Source organism: Narcine bancroftii, chromosome 4, assembly GCF_036971445.1.
Source record: "Narcine bancroftii isolate sNarBan1 chromosome 4, sNarBan1.hap1, whole genome shotgun sequence".
Taxonomy (NCBI): domain Eukaryota; kingdom Metazoa; phylum Chordata; class Chondrichthyes; order Torpediniformes; family Narcinidae; genus Narcine; species Narcine bancroftii.
In genome coordinates this window covers 212002699-212016968 of record NC_091472.1, presented here as the reverse complement: position 1 = coordinate 212016968, position 14270 = coordinate 212002699, and the positions used below count along the sequence as shown (strand labels likewise).

The 14270-nt window shown below is 47.2% G+C and overlaps 1 protein-coding gene across 6 annotated transcripts in view; it reads right to left on the bottom strand.

Moving 5' to 3' along the window:
* plekhm3 (pleckstrin homology domain containing, family M, member 3) overlaps positions 1–13713 on the bottom strand; it is a 183779-nt gene extending 170066 nt beyond the window's left edge. For 4 of the 6 annotated variants that reach the window (XM_069933879.1, XM_069933878.1, XM_069933877.1 and 1 more), the window contains exons 1-2: positions 13619–13713; positions 1088–1198 (exon numbers count right to left, since the gene is read on the bottom strand). The gene's annotated coding sequence lies outside the window, so the exon portion shown is untranslated. Of the gene's footprint in view, positions 1–1087; positions 1199–7928; positions 8036–13618 lie in introns of those variants that run through there. The other 2 variants (XM_069933881.1, XM_069933882.1) reach the window with 2 other exon arrangements.
* Positions 13714–14270: the final 557 nt, after the last annotated feature.

Here is a 14270-nt window from a genome sequence, read left to right as displayed (position 1 = left end):
TAAATTAGAAAGACTTGGATTATATGCGATGGAGTTTACAAGGATGAGGGGAGACATGATTGAGGTATTTAGGATTATCAAAGGGCCTGACAGGGTGAAATCAGAGTACATGTTCCCAATGATGGGAGAGACTAGGACTAGAGGGCATAGTTTAAGAATACAGGGAAGGCTATTTAACACAGAAATGAGGAGAATTTTTTTTACCCAGACAGTTGTGGGTCTGTGGAATGCATTGCCACAAAGGGAAGTGGGAGCAGATTCGTTGGATAGATTTAAGAGAGAGTTGGATAAGGCTCTTGTGGATAGGGGAGTTGAGGGTTATGAGGATAAGGCTGGGATTGGTTATTGAAAGGGAAAGATCAGCCATGATCCGATAAATGGCGGTGCTGGCTCGAAGGGCCAATTGCCCTACTCCAGCACCGATTGTCTTTTGTCTATTTGGCTTGAGAAAAATTTCCATTGGCCCATTTCCTTTGGAGTTCTGAAACCATGCATATACAAGTCCATTAGATATGATTAAAACAGTGGCATTTTCTTTCCACCCACATCCCACCTTAAGCAATCCCTTACTAATCACAGAGCCCCGAAAGCATTAGGAACACTTAAGGAGGAATTTGAATTTTTTAAAAATGGTTGCCCACCCCAAGGATTTATCCTACCGTTCAAAACAAGAAGATGCTCGCTTAATGCCTCATCTAAAGGATGACACTTTTAATGGTCAACATTTCCTCAGTGTTGCACTGGGCAACTCAGACTAGATTACGTGATTCCGACCTCTTCAAAGAGAACTCTCGACCTTCTGATTTGCCCGGTGAGCCACAGCTGACAGCCAGATGCACAAGGCAAAGCCATCTCAACCAGTGTGGGCGAGCAGCTTCTGATCACCAGCAGTGTTTACGGCCATGCAGCTCTCTGTACTGTTGGCTGCCTTTTATTCTCCCACGTGGGATTACTGATGTTGGATCATCCCTGTTGATCTCATTAATTCGCTTGCCTTGCAACTTCAGCATTCTCATCATGCCATTTCACCAACCCCCGCCCCCACCCCCCCCCCACTCCCCCCACTCTGAGCTTTACTTTCAGGTACCTTTCAGTTGAGACAGGCAGCCACACTCAAAGGACTACGAGTGCTCTTCCAATCTCCTGGCCCAGTCATGTTCAGCTCCACCGCAAGGATTCAGTAGCAAGCCCTGCATGGCTGAGAAGAGAGGAACAAAAATAACCATCCTCTGGACCCAAGAGAGGTGACCTCATTGGTTTCAGAGCGCAGCAGTGATCAGGCTTGCTCACCACTTCAGAAGCACGTTGCAGAGAAAAAGCCTGCCCTTGTAAATCCTGGGACATCTGTACTTAACTAGCATTACGTAATCAAAAGCCAATCATGTAACTGTGGCTGTGCATAAATGGCAGTGATTGAGAGGAAGAAGAGAAGCTGGTGGAATTTTCAAATTCCGTGCAAACCTTTAACAGATTACTATCTTAAAGGTACTTATTGGCAACAAATGATCACCATTCCTTTCAAAGAGGAACAAAAACTTTATTGCAAGGTGAAGGCTTGGCAAGTGAGTATACTGTAAGCCCCAAACACTTTCCTTCCAAGCAAACATTATCTCTCTTGATCAGGCACTTTCAGGTGGCCAAAATACCCCAATGTAAAGCTGCATATTCTACCCTCATGCAGCTGTTGGGTGGCCACCTGAAGTGGAGAACCCGGCCAGGAGGAGCACTTACCTAACCCTTCTCTGGCTCAGAGAATCCCCTGTTGCACCTGAAAGCAGTAGTGGGACAACGGCCACAGTCCACAGGAGCCGGCGTTTGCTCGGATGTGGCTCTCCTTCAGCCGGCACTTTCAGGTAACAGAAAGGCATCTTCTCCGCGGCCACCTTAACGTCCCAGCTGCACCCTCCCAGCTGCGTCTGCCGGCACATTATCTGCGTCTGAGCACCTGAAAGTGGCTATCATTTCCTAATGGTATTTCCTTTGTTCCCACTGGACAACCGTCACTTAGTTCAACCCTCACTTATTCTAGTGCAGCCAGAATCTCCCTCACAATCTCCTTTCCAACGTTCTGTCCCATTTTTGTCGGTCTTGTACACACTACACCTTGGCAAGGGTGACTAGAGACATGGGGCCAGGTTCCACAAATGCAGCTGAGAATACCCAGCTCCATCTTGGGGGGGGGGGGGGGGGGCAAGGGCTGCTGTTAATGACTCCTAATGTGTTATGGCTGGTAGTAGAATGACAATGTTGTTGAGAATGTTTTTGGAGGATCAAATGGAATGAGGGTAGGATTAGCATGGGCTTGGCAGGGCAAAAGGCTTGTTGTTGTACTGAAACAACGTGATTCTTTATCCAAAACTGCTCCCCTATTTCCCTAACTTCCACCAAGATCCCCCTCAGTACACTACCTAATCGTATGAGATTAACTGATCTCCGGAGCTAAACAGGCTCAGGCCTAGTCAGTACTTGGGAAGAAACATCGCCTAGGAACACCAGGTGATGTAGGTTTCTGTGAGGGGCGCTGGACGAAGTGGTGACTCTCTGTCTGCCTTACTGTAGACAAAAGTCAAAGAATTTCATGTACATTCCACTCTAAATCAGCGGTCTCAATCTTTTTCTTTCCACTCTCATCCCACTTTAAGTAATTCCTATGTTATCAGGGCTCTGTGATTAGTAAGGGATTGCTTAAGGTGGGATGTGGGTGGAAAGAAAAAGATTTAAAACCACTGTTTTAATCGTCCCTCATTGACTCGTTATGTGACGGGTTTCAGATCTCCAAAGGAAATGGGCCAATGATAATTTTTCTCAAGCAAAATATTTCAGTCACATTTGAGTCGAGAGCAACATTCCCCTCCCACTCATATCCCACCTTAAGCAAATCTTTACTAATCACAAAGCACCGATGGCGTAGGGATTATTTAAAGTTGGATGTGAGTGGAAAGAAAAAGGTTGAGAACCACTGCTCTCAAGGCAGAGGGGGCTGTAGGTCCTGACAACATTCATTCTGAGTGACAAAAGAGTAATTGCAGATTATCTTCGATCATTTAATTTTTTTTAAATTTAGACATACAGCATGGTTACAGGCCATTTTGGCCCACAAGTCTGTGCAACCTAATTTATGTCCCATTAACCTACACCCTCGGTATGTTTTGAATGGTCATCTGTACTGTCCCACCAAGTTACGCCATCTCAACAATAGGGCAGCGCAGTTAGCACAGCGATGATTCAGCCAGCAACCGCGGTTAGAATCCAGCACTGTCTGCAAGGAGCTTGTTCGTTCTCCCATTGTCTGTATGGGTTTCCCCAGGGGCTCCCATTTCCTCCCCCCTTTCAAAATGTAAGTTAATTGGGTGTAATTGGGCAGCATAGGGTCGTAGCCAAAAGGACCTGTTACTCTGCTGTGTGTCTCAATTTAAATTTAAAAAACAATTACATTCAAATTTAAGCTAAAGATATCCAGGTTGGATTTTCCTGGAATCCTGGTCAACATTTATCTCTGTGTGATAAATAAACAGATAGCTGTTTCCAATGCTGATGGTTCATTGAATTGAATAGTTCAAATGTATTGAGATACAATGAAATGCTGTTTATGTGCTATCCAGGCAAGTTAACCTATCGTCCAGAATAGAGCATTGTGCAATAATAAAACTGAAGTGTATGGTATAATGTTACCAGCGCTAAGTGAAGGATGTACTTATCTGTACTGTGACAGAGTATATAGATATATTACGGGAGATAAACTGGGAAAGGTTTGTTAGAGTAGGTCAGATACAAACACTTTAAAACAGATCTATTTAAAATACTGGAGCTCTGCCCCATGCTAAACATGTCAGGGCCAACAGTCTTTGCAAGAGCTTTGGAGAGTGCCCAAGAGGCTTCACTAATGGATGTTTGTTTACAAAAGGCAACAGATGAAAGAGCATGTCGGAGTCTAGAAGGGAGCTTGCTGCTCTAAGAGGGTCATGTGGGTTTGCAAGCAGAGAGAGTCAAATGGGCTCTGGAAGAGGACAAGCTGGCAAGCTTGTGGAAAGCCCCATTTGGAAGACGGCCTGATCAAGGTCCTTGAGGTTCATGCAAGAGGAGAGGACTGGCTGTCTAATGTTTCACTTGGAATAAGAGAAACAAAAAGGAACACTGTGGTGACCTGAAAGAAAGAGGTTATCATCTGGAGAACCCTGAAGGGGCAAGTTTTGTCAGCAAGACACTGAAGTGGCTGATGGAAGTACATCAGTTGTGGATGTCCTGGAACAACAAATCTCTCTCTGAAAACTAACAAAAACATTCCCAAGCGGTAAACATTTACCTTTCAAGCGCCAAAGCCTGGTGAACTTCATAAATGTTGAATTCTGTGCACAGTATAAGAATTGCCTGCAACCAGTGAACTTGAAGGAATGAGAAGTGAGATTGGACTGTGAATTAAAGAACTTTTCTGAACTTACACACTCATTACATACACATGTATTTAGAATTAGAAGGGGGTTAAGTTAGGTTAGTTAAGATAAGTTAAAATGTGATTCTGTTTTCATGTTTAAAAGCAACTTTTGTTTAAGTAATCATTTGTTTTGGTGAATATCTATCGCTGCTGGTTTTGGGATCCTCTGGGGTCGTAACAATATGCTACACTTTGTTCTGTACCATGCACTTTTGCTATTGCACTTTCTTCTGTAAAGTTGTCTTGCCTGGATAGCACACAATGATTTTCACAGTATCTTGGTGCGCACGGCAATGAACAATTCAATGATCCAGTACCACTGGAAGCAGCCATCTGTTCATTTTCACATCTGTGCCACCAAATTGCCCACCCCGTTTCCTGCCTTACAAGTGACCACACTTTGAATGTCAGTGACAGTAATGCACTTCAGATCATCCCAAGGCAATTGAAAGGGGCTGTTTGCAGCTGAAGTAGAATAAACACTCACTATCAGTAAAATTACCGAGATCCTAGGTCAACTACTCAGCTCAAGTACAGTAAAATCCCTGATATCCACATTTCAAGCCACCTGCAGCCCAAGCAACTGGCAAAAGAAACCGCAGAAAATAAATACAGGGAGGGTAAAAAAAAAGAAAGTTTAAAATTGGTGCCGTCTAGCAGTTAGTTCACCAATCCACATAACACGTAACCTCAAGCAACCGTAAAATTCAATTATCTGGCATCTACCAATCCCCCATAGGTGCTGGACACTGGGGTGGGGAGGGGTTTTTACTGTATTCAATAATTTAAAAAAAAAATTATTAAACTCCTCTTACACAAATTTATTACAGGAATCCGTAATATCTGGAAATCAGTGACTTTCAACATCAGACACGATAGGATGGGTTGGGAGGTGGGGGAGGGGGTGCAAGGTGGAGGAATGGCATTGCTCGTCAAGGAAAATATCACAACTGTGCTCAGGCAGGACTCATCTACTGAGGCTCAATGGGTGGAGCTGAGGAACGGGAAAGTTAAGACCACAGTCATGGGGTTGTATTATAGACTGAGAATTGGAGGAGCAAATCTGTGGAGAGATAATAGACCGATGCAAGAAACATTAAATGGTAGTAGGAGATTTTAACTTTCCACCTATTGACTGGGACCCCCATACTGTAAAAGGGCTGGATGGCTTGAAATTTGTCAAATATGTTCAGGAAAGTTTTCTAAATCAATATATAGAGGTACCAACCAGAGAGGATGCAATACTGGATCTCCTTCTGGGGAACGAGATTAGATAGGTGACAGAAGTATGTGTAGGAGAACATTTTGGGCCCAGTGATCGTAATGCCATTAGTTTCAAGTCAATTTTGGAGAAGGATAGGTCTGGACTTTGGCTTGAGATTCTAAATTGGGGAAAGGCCACTTCTGAGGAAATGAGGAAGGAAAACAAGCAGTGAGGTCATGGATCCGATACAGATTAGAGGAGGAAGTGCTTGCTGTCTTCAAGCAAATAAAGGAGAATCAATCCCCAGGGCCTGACAAGATATTCCCTCGGGCCTTGAGGAAGGCTAGTGTAGAAATTGCAGGGGCTCTGACAGAAATATTTAAAATGTCCTTAGCCACGGGTGTGGTACCAGAGGATTGGAGGGGAGCTCATGTTGTTCCGTTGTTTAAAAAATGCCTCCAAAAGTAACCCTGGAAATTATCAGCCGGTGAGCCTGATGTCAGCACTAGGCAAATTATTGGAAGGTGTTCTAAGAGATCAGATATACAATTATTTGGATAACCAGGGATTGATTAGGGATAGTCAACATGGCTTTGTGTGTGGTAGGTCGTGTTTTTTTCGAGAAGGTTATCAAGAAAGTTGATGAAGGAATGGCTGTGGATGTTGTCTACATGGAAGGTTAGTCAAGAAGGTTCAGAAGCTCAGTATTCATAGTGAAGTAGTGAACTGGATTCGATAGTGGCTAGATGGGAGAAGCCAGAGAGTAGTGGGGGTGATTGCTTCTCAGACTGGAGGCCTGTGACTAGTGGTGTGCCTCAAGGATCAGTGCTGGGACTATTGTTGCTTGTCGTTTATATCAACAATCTGGATGATAATGTAGTAAATTAGATCAGCAAGTTTGCAGATGACACAAAGTTGTGGACAGAGAAGAGAGTTTACAAAGCTTGCAGAGGGATCTGGACCAACTGGAAAAATGAGCTGAAAAATGGCAGAAGGAATTTAATCCAGACAAATGTGAGGTGTTGCACTTTGGAAAGACAAGCCAAGAAAGGACATACATGGTAAATGGTAGGGCACCAAGGAGGGTGGTAGAACAAAGGGATCTGGGAATACAGATACACAATCCCCTGAAAGTGACATCACGGGGAAATAGGGTTGTAAAGGGAGTTTTTGGCATATTGGCCTTCATAAATCAAAGTATTGAGTATAGGAGCTGGGATGTTATGGTAAAGTTGTATATGATATTGGTGAGGCCAAATTTGGAGTACTATGGCAGTTAACTACAGGAAAGATATCAATAAGATAGAAAGAGTGTAGACAAGATTTACTAGGATGTTGCCCGGACTTCAGGAACTGAATTACAGGGAAAGTTTAAACAGGTACGGACTTTACTCCCTGTAGCGTAGAAGAATGAGGGGAGATTTGATCGAGGTATTTAAAATTATGAGGGGTATAGACAGAGTAAATGCAGATTGGCTTTTTCCACTGATGGTTGGTGAGATACAAACCAGAGGACCTGGGTTAAGGGTGAAAGAGGAAAAGTTTAGGGGAAACATTAGGGAGAACTTCTTCACGCAGAGAGTGGTGGGAGTGTGGAATGAGCTGAGATGGTGAATGTAAGCTCAATTTTAACACAAGAATAATTTGGACAAGTACATGGATGGGAGGGGTATGGAAGGCAGGTCAGTGGGACATGGCAGAAAAATAGTTTTCCACAGACTAAAGGGGCCAAAGGAGCTTGTTCTGTGTTGTGATGTTCTCTGGTTCTAAGTGTCATTCATTATCAGTTCTCATTCATTATCAGTACTCATACACTGGTCACTCACTCTTCACTGCAGTCAGCAAACTGTAACGTTCACAAATATTTATTTCATGGTTGGGTTTGGGTAATTAAGAAGGCATTTGAATCGTAATAATTAGCATTAACCATTTTATCCCCACTCTTAAAACTGTTCAACTAAACACACACACACACCAGAAATTGGGAAGGCTATGCTTGCCAAAATAGTGATGACATTTCAAACGTTCACAACAAAGGCCTGGTGCAGCTGTCCTGGGTGGCAACTAAAGAGACTGTTGATTGGCTCTTGCTGTTTAAAGAATCCTGCTTCCTGGAAAAATAGGATTGGTCATCGTATCACTTAACCCCTCCCCTTTGGACAAAATTAAATGCTTCATATGTTGGCAATATCAACAACGAGTAGATTGTAAATTATATCACAACCAAAAGCAAATGAATAAACACAACTGTCCAAGGCTCTGCATTCATCATCTTAAGTTTGCTTCACCTACCTTCAATAGTATCACTGCTGTCTGTGTCAGGCGCTGCTTAAATCATAACCTCCTCACCTTACAAACTCAGGTTTGCAGGTTCAATTTGAGCCGAAGCACTGAACAGAGCCTGGCACGTCTGCACAGTATCAAGGAAGCAACGTCAGAGCTCCTCTTTCTTTGGATAATGTTAAACCACCCTCAGGAGAAGCTCTCACTGATATTTTTAATTGGCTGTTGTTTGAATCAATCAACAGATCAGTTAACATTTGAGAGCCCAAAAGCAGTGAAGGGAGAAAGCATGGATACAAGGACTTTGACCCACCGACGCCATGCTAAACATCAAGCTCCTGATCACAATAATACCAGGACAAGGCCAACTTTTTTTTTCCTCTCTCATTCTTATCAACTCACACCCTCCTCACCCTGATCCTAGGGATAATACAATCTGGTGTTATGGAGTCCAGAGGACCCCAAAAACCAGCAGCAATAGATATGCACCACAACACAGGGTTACTTAAACAAAAGTTGTTTTTAAATTATATTTGAACAAGAAAACAGAATTAAACTTTAACTTATTACTTAGCCTACTTATTTAACTTACCTATCCTACTTCATCCCCCCTCTAATACTAAGCGCAGGTGTGTGTAATGTATATTTAAGATTAGAAAAGTTCTTTGGATCACAGTCCAATCTCACTGGTTGCAGGCAATTCTTGTACTGTGCACAGAAGTTAGCATTAACAAAGTTCACCAGTCTTTGGAGCTTAACAGACAAATGATTACCACTCAGGAGGGTTCTTGCTGGTTTCCAGAGAGAGATTCCTTTTCTAGGACATCTGCAACTGATTCCTTCTCAATCAGTCTTGCTGACGAAACTTGATCGGATTGGGGTCGCTGGAGTGGTGTCGCCAGCGGGCTCGTCGGGTGCGACTGCTCCTTCGCTCAATTCCCCAGTCGTGTTGTCGGCAGGGTGGCCCGGGTCGTTGGGGAGCTGTTGGTCCTTCTGTTGCGGCACGGGGCCTGGTGAATAAAGAGTTGGGGAAGGTTGGGTTGGGGGGGGGTTTGCTGGGTCTACCGCGTCCTGAGCTAGGTTCCGCACCGAAACAGTGTCCTCCCGCCCGTCTGGGAACTCAACGTAGGCGTAATGCGGGTTCGCGTGGAGTAGAGTCACTCGGTCGACGAAGGGGTCGTTCTTTGAGTGCCAGACGTGGCGTCGCAAAAGGACGGGGCCAGGGACGGTGAGCCATGCCGGTACAGTGGTTCCTGATTCGGATTTCCTCGGGAAAAGGAACATCCTTTCGTGGGGGGTGGCATTTGTTGCGGTACATAGGAGGGAGCGGATGGAGTGTAAGGCACTAGTGAGAACCTCCTGCCAGTGAGAGGTGGGGAGACCTTTAGACCGGAGAGCCAGTGTAACCACTCTCCATATTGTGGCATTCTCCAGACAGCCAGCCTTCTCCTTTGACCAGTCTTCCAAAAGTTTGCCAACTTAGTCCTTCTGGAACTGATTTCTGTCTCCTCTCTCTCTCTCTTGGCTTCTTCAGGTACATTCTCCTCCAAGAATGCGCTTGCAGAAGCAGATTCAGACATGTGGAATGGTCGTTCAGGTGGCAGCGCTGAAAGCGCAGCGCTGGACATCTGAAAGGGACAGCTTCATGGGAGGCGCCTTGGAGCGCACCCCGGCTCCTGTCCCTTCGGGCTGTTAGGGTTGGGGCAGCTGGCTGTCAGAGCTGGGGCAGCCAGCACGGGCTGTCAGCGCTGGCCGCCCCACAATGTGGGAAGTAATACAGGGCTGTGGGGAGAGCACGGGGTAGTGGGATCAGTGTGGGGATGTCCTGCATCGGCCGCCCCTGTGCTGACAGCCTGCGCTGGCCGCCCCACAGTGTGGGGACTGATACAGGGCAGTGGGATCAGTGTGGAGACATCCCGTGCTGGCTGCCTCAACTCTGACAGCTCCCGCTGGGTGCCCCACAGTATGGGGATTGATACAGGGCTGTGGGAAGAGAGCAGGGCAGTGAGATCAGTGTGGGAATGTCCCGCGCCAGCCACCCCTGCGCTAGCAACCCGTGCCGGCAGCCCCACAGTGTGGGAACAGATGCAGGGCTGTGGGAAGAGCACAGGGCAGTGGGATCAGTGTGGGGACGTCCTGCACCGGCCGCCCCAGCTCTGACAGTCCGCACTGGCCTCCCAACAATGTGGGGATCGACATGGGGTTATGGGGAGAGAGTGGGGCAGTGGGATCAGTGTGGGGATTAACACGGGGCTGTGGGGAGTGAGCAGGGATGTGGGATCAGTATGGGGACAGCCTGCGCTGGCTGCCCCTGCCTTGACGTCCTGCACCGGGGGGCAGGGGCAGCAGGGAGGGCGGCTGCCAGGCACTTGCCAGCTGATTATCATCCACTTAGCTGCCGCTTTCAGGCGGCTGCATTCAGGTGCCGGGGAGACCTCAGTGCTCCTGTGATTATCCTTCCTGGAGGGGGGTTACAAAGTTTGCCTCGCATACACCTCCTGCGCTTTCAAGTGGCCTCCCGACAGCTGCATATGCAGCTTTACATTGGGGGATTTTGGCCACCTGAAAGTGCCTTCTGTTTTCACACCCTCCCTCTCTGAGAGCAAAGCTATTCTCTCCCTGCCTGCAAAGATCTCATGCTCTCCCAGACAAGCTGTATGCTGCAACTTTGTTGCTCTTTTGCAAAAAGCACTCTGTAAAAGTTCTGTGTTTTAAAATGTGTGTGTGCAAGCTGCTCTGTAAATTCCTCCCAAGCCACCTCAAAGCACTCTGTCACACTGGGCATTTAACCTACCAAATCTGGGAAGATACCCAAGTGCTCACATCGACAGCATCGGCAGGGGTGGGGGGCAGCCTGGAACCCTGGTTGCTAGAGCTGTGAGGCTCTACCAACTGCACAATTTTTTTTAATGACACTTTCAAAGGGATATAAAGTGCTTTACCAACGTAACATGGGAACCGAGAAAATAGGTGCAGGAGATGGTCATTCAGCCCTTCGAGCCTGTTCCACCGTTCAATAGCCCCATGGCTGATCTGATGACTTCAGTCCCCTGTTCCTGCTGTCTCCCCACACCCCTTGCTCCCTTTAGCCAATAGGGCCACATCCAACGAAGGGCTGAAGCTGGAAACGTTGGTTATGGATCGTTATCTTACACTGTTTCACCTGCTGAGTTTTTACTTCAATCATGGTCTGCAGACTTTCAGGTTTAACTCCGAGAGCCGCGTCCAATGAAATGACCTTAATAGCTTTCTGTGATAGGGGTTCCACAAGTTCACAACCCCCCCCAGTGAAAGCGTTTCTTCTCATCAAAGTCCGAGAAGGCTTGCCCCTTATCATGAGATTGCGACCCATTGTTCTGGACATTCTTCCTGCAATGTGAACTGCCTGGTCCTGTCTGAATGTTACACATCTCAACTATGGTTTTTACACAGCTGCTCTATAATGGGAAACTTTCACAAAATTCCAGCAACGTAGCCTGAGTAAATAAAAATAATAATTGGAATGTAAAGGAGCAACTCATTCCCATTCCGAAATTTTACCTATAGCAGCCCAAACCATTTTTGCTAAACGGAACTGCAGGTAGTCCGCAAAAACGGGCGAATGAATACGACTCAATGATGACACGCAAAGGCCCATTCAGCTTGTGATGTTGCCACACGGGAGATTTAAATGTGCAGCAAGGTGACCAGCAGCAGTCAACCACTATTTTGAATTATTGGAGTGACACTGGATCTGTGGATCGAGAGCCATTTTGCTCTTCTGCCTTGCGGCTTTGTCGGACGCAGGCGAATGACGTCACTGATGACATCAACGCCACGCGTCGCACATACATCATATGTCACAGGCGATGTTGACTCACGTCCCACAATACTTTGTCTAAACACGCGGCAATATCTGTACACAGGTCGCTCTGTGTGAACGGCCACTCTGGAAGGCAAGTATGAAAATTGATTAACGCAAAAATTATGCTCTTTATGTGTAAAGACCATAAATGAGATCTATTCTCATTCTTCTAAATCCCAATGAGTACAACCCAAGGCAAAACAGGGAGATGCTGGAGGAACTCGGTCTGGCAGCATCCTTAGGCAGTAAATATTACCAAGATTTCCAGGCTGAGCCATTCTTCCATGTATAAGTGAGAAAAGATACGACACTAGGAAAGAAAACTGGAGAGATTCAGATTATGCTCATTGGAGAGTCCTTCATGGTATCATTAAGGCAGCCTTTCCTTTCTGTAATGCAAAAATCTGAAATATCCAGGATAAAGTCCCAGAGAAGACAATAGGGGCGGCATGATAGACGTACTTTTACAGCGCCAGCAATCAGGACCAGGGTTCAAATCCCACACTGTCTGCAAGGAGTTCATACGTTCTCCCCGTGACAGCGTGGGTTTTCCCCGGGGGCCTCCAGTGTCCTCTCATTTTTTGAAACGTACCAGGAGGTGCAGATAAATTGGGTGGCACAGACTCGTGGGCTGAAATGGCCTGTAACCGCACTGTACATCTAAATTTTAAAAATAATTGCAATTTGCATGCTGACAATTTGGTCACCATAGGACAGAACCCAGCTGGTTTATAAACAGAGGATCCTGCGTTGCTCAAAACATATTTACAAAGATGCCACAATCCAACACAAGAAGGTGGTCAAAACTCTTCCTTTACGGAAAGCAGAGCCTCATGTCATAATGTGGATTGATTCACGGCCTCCAGCAGCTCGTTGATATACCAATAACTCGCATGCAACAAGAAAACTTAGAAATCATACAGCACTTGGTCCCATCAAAACATCACCCACTCCCCCCCCCCAACACCTTCAAAGAGTAAACATCAGATTGAACTAAAGGGTGCAGAAAGGAATAAGGTTCACAGGGTGGTGGCATGAAAGGACAATGAGCGGAGGGGCTTGGAGAAGGCCGTGAGGGCAAAGAAATTGGAGAGCAAGGAGGGTAGTGAGTGATCGGAGGGGGTCACAGGTAATGAAGTGGTGATGAGCATAGAAGGTGGGTGGGGAAAGCATAGAAAGGGAAAGGAAGGTGGAGGTCTGGCAGGGGTGAGAGAAGGAAACCGTGAGGATACCCAATCAATTGGTGTTTAAGGAGATGGGGTGGGGGAATGGGGAGGACAGAAGGGTTGTGGAAGGGGCGGGAGGAGGGGAAGGGGGAAAAGGGCAGGGATGTAGTGAGGAGAAGGGCAAGACAGTAATAGGAAGAGAGGTCTGTGGGTACTCGATAAGGGAAGGGGTGCAGAGAGGAGAGGGGGAGAGGGAGGGGGAGGAGGGAGGAAGAGGGGGAGGAGGGAGGGTCGAGGGGGGAGGAGGAGGAGGAGAGGAGGGGAGGAGGGGAGGAGAGGAGGAGGAGAGGAGGGGAGGGGAGGAGGAGAGGAGGGGAGGGGAGGAGGAGAGGAGGGGAGGAGGAGAGGAGGGGAGGGGAGGAGAGGAGGGGAGGGGGAGGGGAGGAGGGGGGGAAGGGGAGGAGAGGGGAGGGGAGGAGGGAGGGGGGAGGGGAGGAGGGAGGGGGGAGGGGGAGGAGGGGGAGGGGGAGTGGGAGGGGAGGAGAGAGCGAGGAGGAGGAGGAGGGGGGAGGATGGGACGTCTGGGCTATTGCTCCAGAGGATCCGGACTGTGGGGGGGGGGGGGGGGGGAATCTGCGGGCGACCCTCCCTGTAGCAGAGAGGAGGGGGGGGAGAAACAGTGAACAAACCCGCATCAAAGCCCCACCGCCACCTCCTTCGCTGCAGCAACTCCAACTTCTCCTTCCCCAGCCTCCGGCGATGCCCAAATCACGGTAGCACACTCTCTACGGTCCTAGCGTCATACTGTAAACCGTCCGCCCCGCTCAGGCCGGACAAATGAAGCTTCGAACAAAAGGTCCGCCTGAGCAGACAGTCCGCCGAACCCAGGGTTTTATCCAACTCATTTCCTCATTGCAGGGCAGGGAAGGAACGTGCAAGAAAAACCCAAAATATTGGAGAAATTCAGCAACCTTCATTTTGCAGATGTTGATACATAGACCACTACACATCAGTGCAGGCCCTTCGGCCCTCGATGTTCTGTTGACCTTCCAATAAAAATATTAAACCCTTCCTATCCCATAACCCTCTAATTTTCTTCCATCCATGTGCCAAACAGTAGGTGCTTTCAAACTGCCTTCAAAAAAGGGGTTGATCAGGCAATTTCCCCGGTTAACGCCCACTTACAAGGCAGCTTGAAAAGGGCCCTGCCTTACCTCGGACGGAGTCAGGGAACCCAGTTAAACTTGCCCAGGACGCATCGACTGGCGACCTGAACAGCAAAACGTCTGCGCTTCCATGCTGGCGTTACGGGGAAACACCGGCTGAAGTGTCTGCAGTGAT